This window comes from Eulemur rufifrons, chromosome 19 (genome assembly GCF_041146395.1).
Source record: "Eulemur rufifrons isolate Redbay chromosome 19, OSU_ERuf_1, whole genome shotgun sequence".
NCBI classification, from domain to species: Eukaryota; Metazoa; Chordata; class Mammalia; order Primates; family Lemuridae; genus Eulemur; species Eulemur rufifrons.
In genome coordinates, this window is record NC_091001.1 from 109,633,021 (window position 1) to 109,644,151 (window position 11,131).

Genomic DNA, 11,131 nt, shown 5'->3' on the forward strand with positions numbered 1-11,131 from the left:
GAGATGTTCAGGCCGTGGGCTGCCCTTCAGACCCTTCCTACCTCCTCCCCTCTCGGGTACAGAGAGGCTCGGATCCCTGCAGGCTGGTTCCCAGGCTCTGGTGTCAGCTGCCTTCCAGGGCGCTTGGCCGGTGGGAAGCTCTGGTGGGAGACAGGAGGGGGTTAGAAGGCAGAAGCCCGGCTATTTCTCCCGTGGGTCTGCCTGGAGCCACCTGCCTGGAGCTAGGGCAGGTCCCCATGGCTCTAGCTGCAGCGGGTGGGCGTGCTGTGGCCCTATCCTCTGCCACATGACCTGGCCCTGGCTCTGCTAATGTCACCCAGGGTGATAGTGGCTTCCTGTGGTTGCCCGTCTTTGGATTGCCTCGCGGTCGTCTGTGAGCCAGCTCTGCTCCTCTGTCTCCTATCCCTGGTGGGTCCTGACTGATGACCACAATGTCCTCCCCTCCCAGAGCCAATGCTCTGTCTTCCAGAATCCTCTGTGAATTGATTGGTCTGTAGCAAATCCCTTCCTCTCTCTAGACTTCGTTTTTCTCATCTGGAAGTGAATGCTCTGTCCCTGTGGTCTTCAGTCGCTTTTCAACATGAGAGCTCTATTCCTACAACTAATCCTGCAGGCCCATGCTGAGGCTTTAAACTCACCATTTAGTCCGGTGAGTCTTAAACTGCAGCGTGCACAAGCGTCACCTGAAGAGCTCATTGAAAATGTAGGAATCCGGGCTCCAAACCCTCGGACTATGACGCAGTCGGTCTGGGGTGAGGCCTGAGAATCTGATTTTCACCAAGCGTCTCAGGGGATTCGGGCACTGGCCTTCATCGTCGTTCTTTTGGTGCCTGGGGTTCCAGAGGCTGGGAGACAGCTTCAGGAGGAGCCGGGCGGCACTGCTGGGCTGTGCTCTGAAGGGTCGACCAAATTCCTTCTCACCCCTGCCTCTGACCCTTGCACCAAGGGGGTGCTTCATTTCAAGCAAACAGAACCCAAATCTGGCTGACGGAAGTAGAACGGGGCTTGTTTGCTGGTGATGGGAGACTCACAGACTCTCCGGAAGGGCCGGTGGGCCTTGCACAGCCTCCCTGCACAGCCGGAGGCTCCTCCAAACTGCAGGTCAGCGGGGGTCTTCCCAGGACACTGTGGCCCTTGGGTCTGGTTAGTGGATGAGCCAGGATGCCACCACTAGGGTAGAAATTTGATCTCACAGTTAGCTGCTGCCACTGCCAGAGAGAATTCTCTCTGCTCCTTTCCTTATGAATTCCCAGTTCAGGATCAAGGCCACATGCAGTGCACAGGCTGCGAGGGACTCTGGGGAAGTGCATGTCTGGCTTTCAGCTTCTAGAAGCAGAAGGGTCTTTTCTCACGTGAAGACTCACAGGTGGGAAATTCTCTAAATACAGGCGGGGCATTCAGCTGTTGTAGGGCCACAGAGAAAGAATTGTCTGCTGCGTGAACCTTGTTCCCGCCCCCCAGCCTCCCCGCGCCGCCCCCCACTGCCCGGCTCGCCTTCCAGAGACACGAGGCTTCTGTGCTGCAAGGGGAAATTGTTATAACAGAACCTGAGAACAAAGGTGTTAGATTCTCGATTTTAAAGCTGTGATTTTTGGCCCTGGATCCATATTAGAATCAGCTGGGAGATTTAAAACAATACCCATGCCTGGCCCAGCACAGACCCCGTGAATCAATATCCCTGGAGCCGGGGCCTAGATACCAGTATTAAAATAAAAAATCTCCCCACGCGATTCTAACGTGCATCAGGGCTGAGAGTCACTGCTTTACAGCTTGGAAAGCTGTGACGGAGGTGTGAAACAGGGCAGGGGGCTCAGAACAGCGTGTGGTTAGGCAGAAGTATGTGGTTCGTTAGAAGCATGTGGTTCGTTAGAAGAAGTTCTTCCCACCCTCCCGGCGCGCCAGGGAGGAGGGCACCATTGTGGGCCTCCCCCTGCCCTCCTCAGGCTGAGCCCCAGCATGGGGTAGGGCTTGGGAGAAACTTCCAGATACGTTCATGATCGAGGGCAGAGGGGCTGCTTGCAGCTGCTGGACAGCCCAGCCTGCAGTGGCCTTCCAGCCTGCCCCTGCCCCTGGGCGTGGAGAGGCTTTTCCTCATGTGTCTGGATGTTAGAATTGGAGGTCCCGGAGGATCCTTATAGCCTGGAAGGAGGAATGTGGTAGGAACCTCAGGACTGATGGCTGGGTGGGCAGAGCAGTTAGGAGCATAGGCTCTGGTGCTAGAATGCATGAGCCTGAATCCCAGACCCACCACTTCTAAGTCTGTGACCCTGGGCAAGTTACATAACCTCTCAGTCTCCTCATCTGTGAAATGGGACTAATACTGTTGCCCACCTAGGAGGGTAGTTGTGAGGGTTACATTGGCTGGTATCTGTGAAGCATGAAGAACCGTGTCCAGTAGGCGCACAGCTAGCTCCTCATGGGAGTGTCCCACAGAGATACACACGTGGGCAGCAGGCGTCTTTGTGATACCAGTGCAGAGGGAACCAGATACCTCCCCTCGTGCCCTAATGCTAAAAATGCCCCACGGAAATTAGCTGAAACTCTAGAGAGAAAGTAGGGAGCAGAAACACATAAATTATCTAATTTTATCGTGAGTCAACTGAAAAAATTTCGAATTGGCAAGATTTTATTTTCTATGACTAAGAGGAATGGGGGCTAAAGATAGCAGCTAAGTCTAGCTCTCTAAAACTAAAGAAAGATACATTTTGCATACCTGAGTATGTGGCTTAAAATATGCATTCTCCACATTTCCTCTGGAATTATAAACTTACATGAGACTTTCTTGGGTCGCCACAAACACAAACGTATTATTGATATCTTAGTCTGTTTTATGTTGCATATAACAGAATACCTGAAACTGGGTAATTTATAAAGAAAAGGAATTTATTTCTTATAGCCATGGAGGCTGAGAAGTCCAAGGTTGAGGGGGCACATCTGGTGAGGGCCTTCCCGCTGGTGGGGACCCTGCACCGTTGGACGGTGGTGCAGGCATGACATGGTGAGGGGCTGAGCTCGCTAAAGTGCTAGCAGAGGGGACAAACATTTGAACCATAGCATTCTGGTGCAGGAAATATTGATGTTTATCCACTGCCATGTTCTCTAATAAAGCAAAAGCTTATACGTGACTAAAATATCCAACCACAAGAAAATGTCTAAAAATATGACAGTTTTCAACATGTAGCCTTTTAAAAAATGATCATTTCTAAGAGTATGTATAAAGAAAAAAATACAATTTTTTAAAAGCAGACTGCAAAAATATAAGCAGGTACGATGGCAACAACATGGCAATGTCCATACGTGGCAAAGAGTGGAAGACATGTACAAAAGTGGAAATAGTTTTTGTATTAGAATAGTGAGATTATGATTATTGCCTCAAAAATTTACTTTCATGTTATTATATTGTTCTTGAAAGAAACAAGTCCTTTAGGCTCTGGCCCTACCTGCGTTAAGGTACATCACATGGACTGCATGGGAAGTTCTTGACGTGCGGAGTCCCCGTGGGAGAACTCTGATGGGAGCTGCTGACATCTGTCCTCAGTGGCCTGGGCAGTCACTCTGTAGGACTCTGGGGTCCTTGCCCCCTCTTCTCTGGGGGGGCCTGGAGGAAAGAGCTCTGCCAGAAGCTGCTCCCGCCAGCGTCGAATAACTGTGACATTCCTGATGGGTGGAGAGGTTTGGATTATTCTATAAAGGATGTTGGGTAAACATGTCTTTCTATTTTAATTAAAAATATATGTACATATATGAAGGATGTTGGGGAAATTAGCTATCCACTTGGAAAAGATAAATTTTAACTTCTGTGTTATGGTGGGTTTCTTATAAGCAGACCCTGGGATGACGACTGGTGAGAAGGGGGTTTATTGAGAAGTGCTCCCTGTAAAATTCAGTAGGGGGCCAGGGAAGCTCGGCTGGGAAGGACTGAGGCCAGGCAAAGGTGTGGGGTTAGCAAAGGCCCTGGAGGGCGGCTTTGGCTCAGTCCTGGGGAAAGCTCTAGAGGCAGCATAAGTCACAGAGGGGTTCAGGCCGCCTGTCCCCTGCACAGGTTGGCTGAGGCCATCCCTGGGGCGGGGGAGTCTCAGCGCGCCAGGAGGCTGCAGTGCTGACAGCCTGTGCTCCAATTTCTGCCTCCAATCCTAAACAACAAAAAAGTTTAAATAAATTAGGGGTTTAAATGTGAAAAGTAACTATAAAATTATAAGAGGGAATTTTTCTTTTCTTTTTTTTTTTTTTTTTGAGACAGAGTCTCACTCTGTTGCCCAGGCTAGAGTGAGTGCCGTGCCGTCAGTCTAGCTCACAGCAACCTCAAACTCCTGGGCTTAAGCGATCCTACTGCCTCAGCCTCCCGAGTAGCTGGGACTACAGGCATGCGCCACCATGCCCGGCTAATTTTTTGTATATATATATTTTAGTTGTCCATATAATTTCTTTCTATTTTTAGTAGAGACGGGGTCTCACTCTTGCTCAGGCTGGTCTCGAACTCCTGACCTCGAGCGATCCACCCGCCTTGGCCTCCCAGAGTGCTAGGATTACAGGTGTGAGCCACCGCGCCTGGCCTATAAGAGGGAATTTTTAAAAAATTTTGTGTAGGTTAAGTTTTTTAAAGCATAAATCATCAAGAAAAGACAATCTAGTAGAAAAATGGGAAAATAATGCAATAGAATAGGCATAATAAAATAAGAGAAAGACAGAATTTAAATGACCAATGATGTGAAAATATGCTCATCTCCACAAGTAAAAATGCAAATTAGAATAATGAGAGACCATTTTTTATCTATAATATTGGGGAAAATATTTTTAATGAAGTATGTTCACTATTGGAGAGTTTATAGGGAAATGATAATTTTTATGCAGTCTTATTGAGAGCATATGTTGGTACAAACTTTTTGGAAGGCAATTTTGTAATATCTATCAAAATTTCAAATGTGCATGTCTTTTGCATAGCAGTACTATTTCTATGAATCTAGTCATAAAAATACATACAAAAATGTGCAATAGATCTATCTAATGCATGCATATATGCACTGACATAAAGCACAATATAGAATGTACAGAGGTATGTGTATACTCGTGTGTATGTGTATGCCAGTAATAACAGATTTTATAGTAGCAAAATATCATAAACTAAATGAATAACAATGTGAAAATAGTTAAATAAATTATGATGTATTCATATAATGGAATGTGATTCAGCCAGTAAAGTAATACAAATCTAAGTGTACAACTGTTTATCCTATTTTTGTTTTTAGAAAGCTATTAACTACCACATTGAGATATCACTGAGCATCAATCAGAATGATTAAATGGAAAATCGTGGCAACACCCAATGCTAATGAGGACGCGGGTAAGTTGAATCTTTCACACATCGCTGGTGGGAATGTACAATTGTACAGCCACCCTAAAAATCAGTTTGGTAGTTTCTTAAGAAATTGAGCATGCAACTACTGTAGGACCCAGCAATTGCACTCTGGGGCATTTTTCCCAGAGAAATGAAAACTTATGTTTATACATAAACCCGTCCACAAATTACTCATAATAATTTTATTTGTAATAGCCCCAACCAGGAATCAGCTTAGGTGTCCTTCCATGTGAAAGGGAGACTAGACCATGACACACGCACGCTACGGAACGCTACTCGGCAGTGGAAAGGAGCAAAGTGCTGATACACGCAGCACCTTGGCTGAATCTCTAGGGAATTCGGCAGAGTGAGAAAAATCAATCTCAAAAAGGATGGGGCAAGCGGGTGGGTTGAGAGGTGGGCATGGTTATTAAAGGCCAACAGGAGGAATCCTTGTGGTGTTGGAACGCTCTGGGATCTTGACTCCAGTGGTGGAGATGTGAACCTAGAAAGGTGATAAAATTGTACAGAACTTAGTCCATGCCCAAACCCACACAAATCAATGCAAGTAAAACTGGCAAAACTCTGACAAAGATCGCTGGGTTGTATCAGGGCAGCAGCCTGGTTTGTGAGGTTGCGATATAGTTTTGTGAAATGTTACCAGTGGGGGAAACACCATGACATCTCTCGCAACTGTGTGTGAATCTACACTTATCTCAATAAAGATTTCAATTAAAAAATCTATTAACTATAGTGTATGTTGATATGTTTATGCAATTTCATTGCAAAATTTGAAAAGGTGAAAATGAAGCAGGTAGTGGTTACTTCTGAGCTACAGGATCAAAGGGGAATTCTTAATTTCATACACATTTTACTCGAATTTTTACAAGCATAATTTACTTTAGTAACTAAAAACAAGGTTTGTTTAAAGAGTAAATAAACCATTTTGTATTCATAACGAAGTTACTGAAGTCCAGCCCAGTAGATTGATAAACTAGTCTAGTTTATTACAAGAACGACAAGGCAGAGATTTCAGTAGCGAATGAGGACTTCCAGGTCCCTGGGACTAACTGCCGCACCTCCACCTGGGTTAGCGCCAGGTGGCTTCTGGGAGACACGTGCAGCCAGCACCAAGGGCCCAAAGGATGCTTGTATTTCAGAAGTGAGAAGTAGTCACTTGTCTTCGTTCTTCTGATCTCACATCCCCTGAAAGCCTTCAGATTATTTGCTTATTTATTGGCTAAGTCGGTGTTCTTGTCCTCCTGTCGGGTCCGCAGCTTCATGCTGACTTTCAGCCTCCTCCCCCAACACCAGTCTCGCCCAGAAAGCCTCCTCCACTCCATCTGGGCCAGGCCCCCCGCACTGCCGCCAAAACGTCACGTTTCCCCTCCCCCTCAGGGGTTCCCTCTGCCTGAGCGCTCCTACCAACCTTCAAAGTCAGGACCGGACCCAGCCCTTCTGCCAGATCGTTCTCTCCTCTGAATTCCCATGAGCACTTTCATCCTGCCCGGGGCTGAGCAGTGTCTGCGAGACAAAGGTCAAGTGTGCGGGGCACATGCGCCGTTGGATGGAAACCGTAACGGGCTCAGACAAGTGCTCCGCTCTCAGGGCAAGGCCAAGGTACAGGGGCCCCGCCGCAGCACCAGTGTCCACTCAGGCTGCAGGTGGGGGGGGTGCACCTGGGAAACCCAGCTTTCATTCCGTCCAATCTGAACCAATAGGGTCTTCCTCTCAAATCCCACCGCACCTCTGCAGGAAAGTCTAGTTCAGCTTGTCTGGCTTCGACAGCTTGAGCTAAGAATTTCCCTAGGCACATACCACCTTTGCCAAATGGAGGGAGGCATGTGCATGTTTATTTCCAGAAGATCTCAGGAAGGCACCGTTGCCCTAACAGGTGGATGGTAAGGTGGTGCTGTTCCTCTCCTTCAGGGCGCTGCGGCAGTCCTGCGAGTCTCTTCCACCCATCCCTCCATGCTGGTTTGTCTTTGCAACTGCAGAGCTTTGGTTGTGATCAGTTTTAGGGTCAGGCCAGTGTGCAAAACGACTGCAGTTCACATTTTCCAACATCCCTCAAAACAAACAAAAATGACACTTTCTTCTGTCCACTAGGATAAACTCCAGGAGGAGCACTGTTTGCTAGGTTTCCTGAAAGGAGGTGTCTGGTTTTTATTTAGTGGGAGAGCAGAGCTTTCTTTCATTAGGGGCACTGGCACACAGAAACACCATCAGCGGGAAGGCTCCCTGTTTGTGTGACAGCCTGTGGGGCGTGGACAGAGTGTATGGGGTCACACCTACCGGGGTGTGGCCTAGGATGCTGTCTTCAACCAACCCCTCAGAATCTGGTGCTCGACAGACTCTGGAAACCACCACCCGAGTGTTGTTTCCCGAGAGCAGCACGGTCATGCTGGCAATCTTTGGTTAAGCACCACCTCTCCTGAGAACACGCCCGGACGTGACGCACTTTCCACTTCTGTGGTGTCAATACTGCTACCACGGCTGGCTTCAAGCCACCCACCACTGCACATGGAGTTGGGAAGGGGCACCATTTGCACTTGCGAGTCACGACGTGCTGGCTCCAGCACAGCTCTGGGAGTGTGCCAGGACTTGCTTTAACGTAGAGATTCCTTTTTAGCTCCCAGCCTGACCTGTGAGGGGTGAGGGAAGGAGACGTCATGGAAACCAGCCCGCAGCAGCTGGTCAATGGCCAAAGGAGTCAACGGGAGAGCCAGTTACGGAGGTGGTCCAGGATTGAGGTGGTCCAGGATTGAGTACAACATGTGGGATCTGGGATCCTCCCCTCCAGGACTGTTCGCAAACTCCCAGACAAAGCTTTCTCCCCTGCTACGAGGAATCCTCCCCAAGGAGGAGAAGCTGTCATCCTCCTCACCATGTGGCCTGCAGCGATGAGGGCGGGAAGGGGGGACCCAGCTCCAGCGGTCCTCCGGGAACTGATGGTTATGGAGATTATATTCCACATCACACGTCAGCAGTTGTGTCTTAGTCCTACCGACAGCTCCGTGAAGAGGCATTAGACCACCGAGCCTAGAGGAAGTTGAGGGAGTGGCCCCAGCTTACCCAGCTGGTAGAATGGGTGATATTCCAAGGACAGTTTAACACAGGGGCTGTTCACAAAGGACCCAGAGGAGAGTGGGTGCAGGGAGACAGCCTGGACGCTGCAGACTCCAGGGCTAGTACCAGCAGGCCTGACGAGGGGAGGGCAGGGAGTTGCCAGCATGTGGGAAGTGACAGTGGCGAAGGCCACCTGTCCATGAGACAGGAAGTAAATTCTCTGATCTCACTCTCCTCCTCCCCCTGATCTCCTACCTGGGCTCCCCCTTGGCTAAGCCCAAACAGAAGCCAGAGGGCCAGAGAGACCAGGCCAGCCTCTGCAGGCAGAGAGTGGGACGGACGGGGTGGACAGGGAGCTGGGGGTGGAGCACACAGTGTATGGAAAGAGCCCTGGGGCGAGGCCCCACCTGGATGTTATCTTTGTGACCCTGGGCAAGTCCCTTGTTTGCAGTCTGTTTCCCTGGGTGTGGGAAGAAGAAGGTGGACAAGACGCTTTCTAAGAATTTTTTCCTATTTAACATGCTATGATCATCTTGTTGCCTCCTTAATGTCATTTGGCTACTCCCTTTTCAGCTTCTAGAGACTGAATTTGACTGTAAATAACAGATAACAAAATTAACAGTAGTTTAAAGCTAGGGATGTCTGTTTCTCTCATGCAAAAGAAGGCCAGTAGAGGGTGGTCTCAGATGGATTTGGCAGCTGGTCAGAGACCCAGTCTCCCTGAGTCCTCCCTTACAACCACACCCAGCGTGGGTTTGTTGCCCTTCGTGGTCACAGAATGGCTGCTGGAGCTCAGCCCTCATGTCCATGTTCCAGGAAGAAGGAGGCGGAAGGATAAAAGGCAGAAGGGTATTTCCCGGAAGCCTCACCCAAGATCTTTCATTGAATCTCCTTTGCAGGAACTGTGTCCCAGGACCACACATCATTGCAGAGTGGCTGGGAAATTCAGCTTTTCAACAGGCCACATTGCTTCCTTGGATTAAATCTGGATTTGGTTAACAAGGAAAGGAAGAATGATTATTGAGTTGGTCTTTCTCAATCACTGTCACAAGATACTAGCCCAGAGGAGAAGCCAATGGCCAATAATAGCCCAGGAGGAGAAAGGGACTCCACACCCCGGACTTGGCTTATTCCCCAGCAGGTGCCGGTATGGCCTGGTGACCAGGTTACTGGGTCAAGCATCTAGGAGAAGCTACTGACTGGCTCCTCCTGAGGCCCCGGGTTCCAGCTGGCGCGCTGCCTGCCCAGCAGTTGCCATCCTGCCCTTCTGCCCACATCTGAGCCGTCGGGCCTGGAACTCCGAATACCGCCACCCCTCCCTCTTGAGGACAACAGGCATCGTGCAATTGGAGACTCTTTGAATGAAATTGTTTCCTTTTTAAACTCTAAAGTGCTTGATTTGTTGATTTAAAAAATGACCTGCAAAAGCAGCCCGGTTTGGTGGAGCGAAAGGGACTTCTCCCGGGCTTTGCACAGATTTATTCCTCTCTGGCCCCAGACTCGACAAAAGCCGGCGGATGGAGACAGATGCGACATGGCGAGCGCAGCCAGCGCTCTTCCCAGAAGCGGTTACAGCCAAACCTCGGGGGAAAATCGATCTGATGCAATTTTTAACTAATTGATGAATTGCTGTCGAAAGTCCATTCATTAAAACACGCTGTTACACTGATGGAGCCATAAAGCTGGGAAGCTGCCCCGGGGGAAGCGCGGCCTCCCGCGCCTGCAGGCCAGGCCCAGCGCTTTCCCGGAGACAGTGGGAACGGGGTGGGCTTGGGGGCAGAGGAGCCCACAGTCTGACTCTCAGTCCCCGTGGATAAGCGTATTCAGGGACTCTGAAGCCCTTTTAAATGGAGAGGCTAACGCCACCAGACAGGATTACATGACGTAATGTATATAAATTGCTGCTGCATAGGGGATTTATCAAAATCTGCTTGTCATGATTGAATCTTAGGGATTGAGTTGGGGAGGAAGAAGCAGGGGTCAGGCCATCTCTGCGAGGTCTTCCATACGTGCTGTTAAGTTTCCCTCCTCCCGTGAAGGAGAAGCCAAATTCGCACTGGCTCCTTTGGGGTCCAGATGACGCCCTGAAGATGACATCCCTGTTCTGGTCGGTAAACTTCACTAAAAGGATGCTTTAGCTCACTAACCTTGTCTCCCTAATGTGGGGAAGTAGCTGAGCTAGTTAGTCATTAGACACCCCCGGTATTCTGATGAGGCTTTGGGGGCCAGGAGGGCCAGGGGGAAACCTTTCCTTCTGTCTTTTCCCCTCCCTTCAGGGGCTGTCGGGTGGCGGAGCCCCCTGCCAGGGCCCCATCCTGGCCAGCTCAGGCTGTCTCGCTCGGACAGGAAACCCCACCGCACCCCTCACCAAGTCTATCCGTCCCCAGACTTGAAGGTTTGCTTTCAGTGCACCAGAGAGAGTGTGGGGACAGGTGATCGGGGCCATTTCCTTCATTGATTGCAGCACTCAAATATATAGTCGTCCTTTCCTGGTGAGCGAAATACATGGGAACAGGCAAGTAGGCAGGGAGGAGGTAAGATAGGGCCCTGGGGTGTGTGTGTGTTGGGGTGTGTATGTTGGGGGTGGTGTGTGTGTCAGGGGTGTAGCGTGGGTAAGTGTGTGTTGGGGTGTGTATGTTGGGGGTGGTGTGTGTGTCAGGGGTGTAGCGTGGGTAAGTGTGTTTTGGGGTGTGTATATTGGGGGTGGTGTGTGTGTCAGGGGTGTAG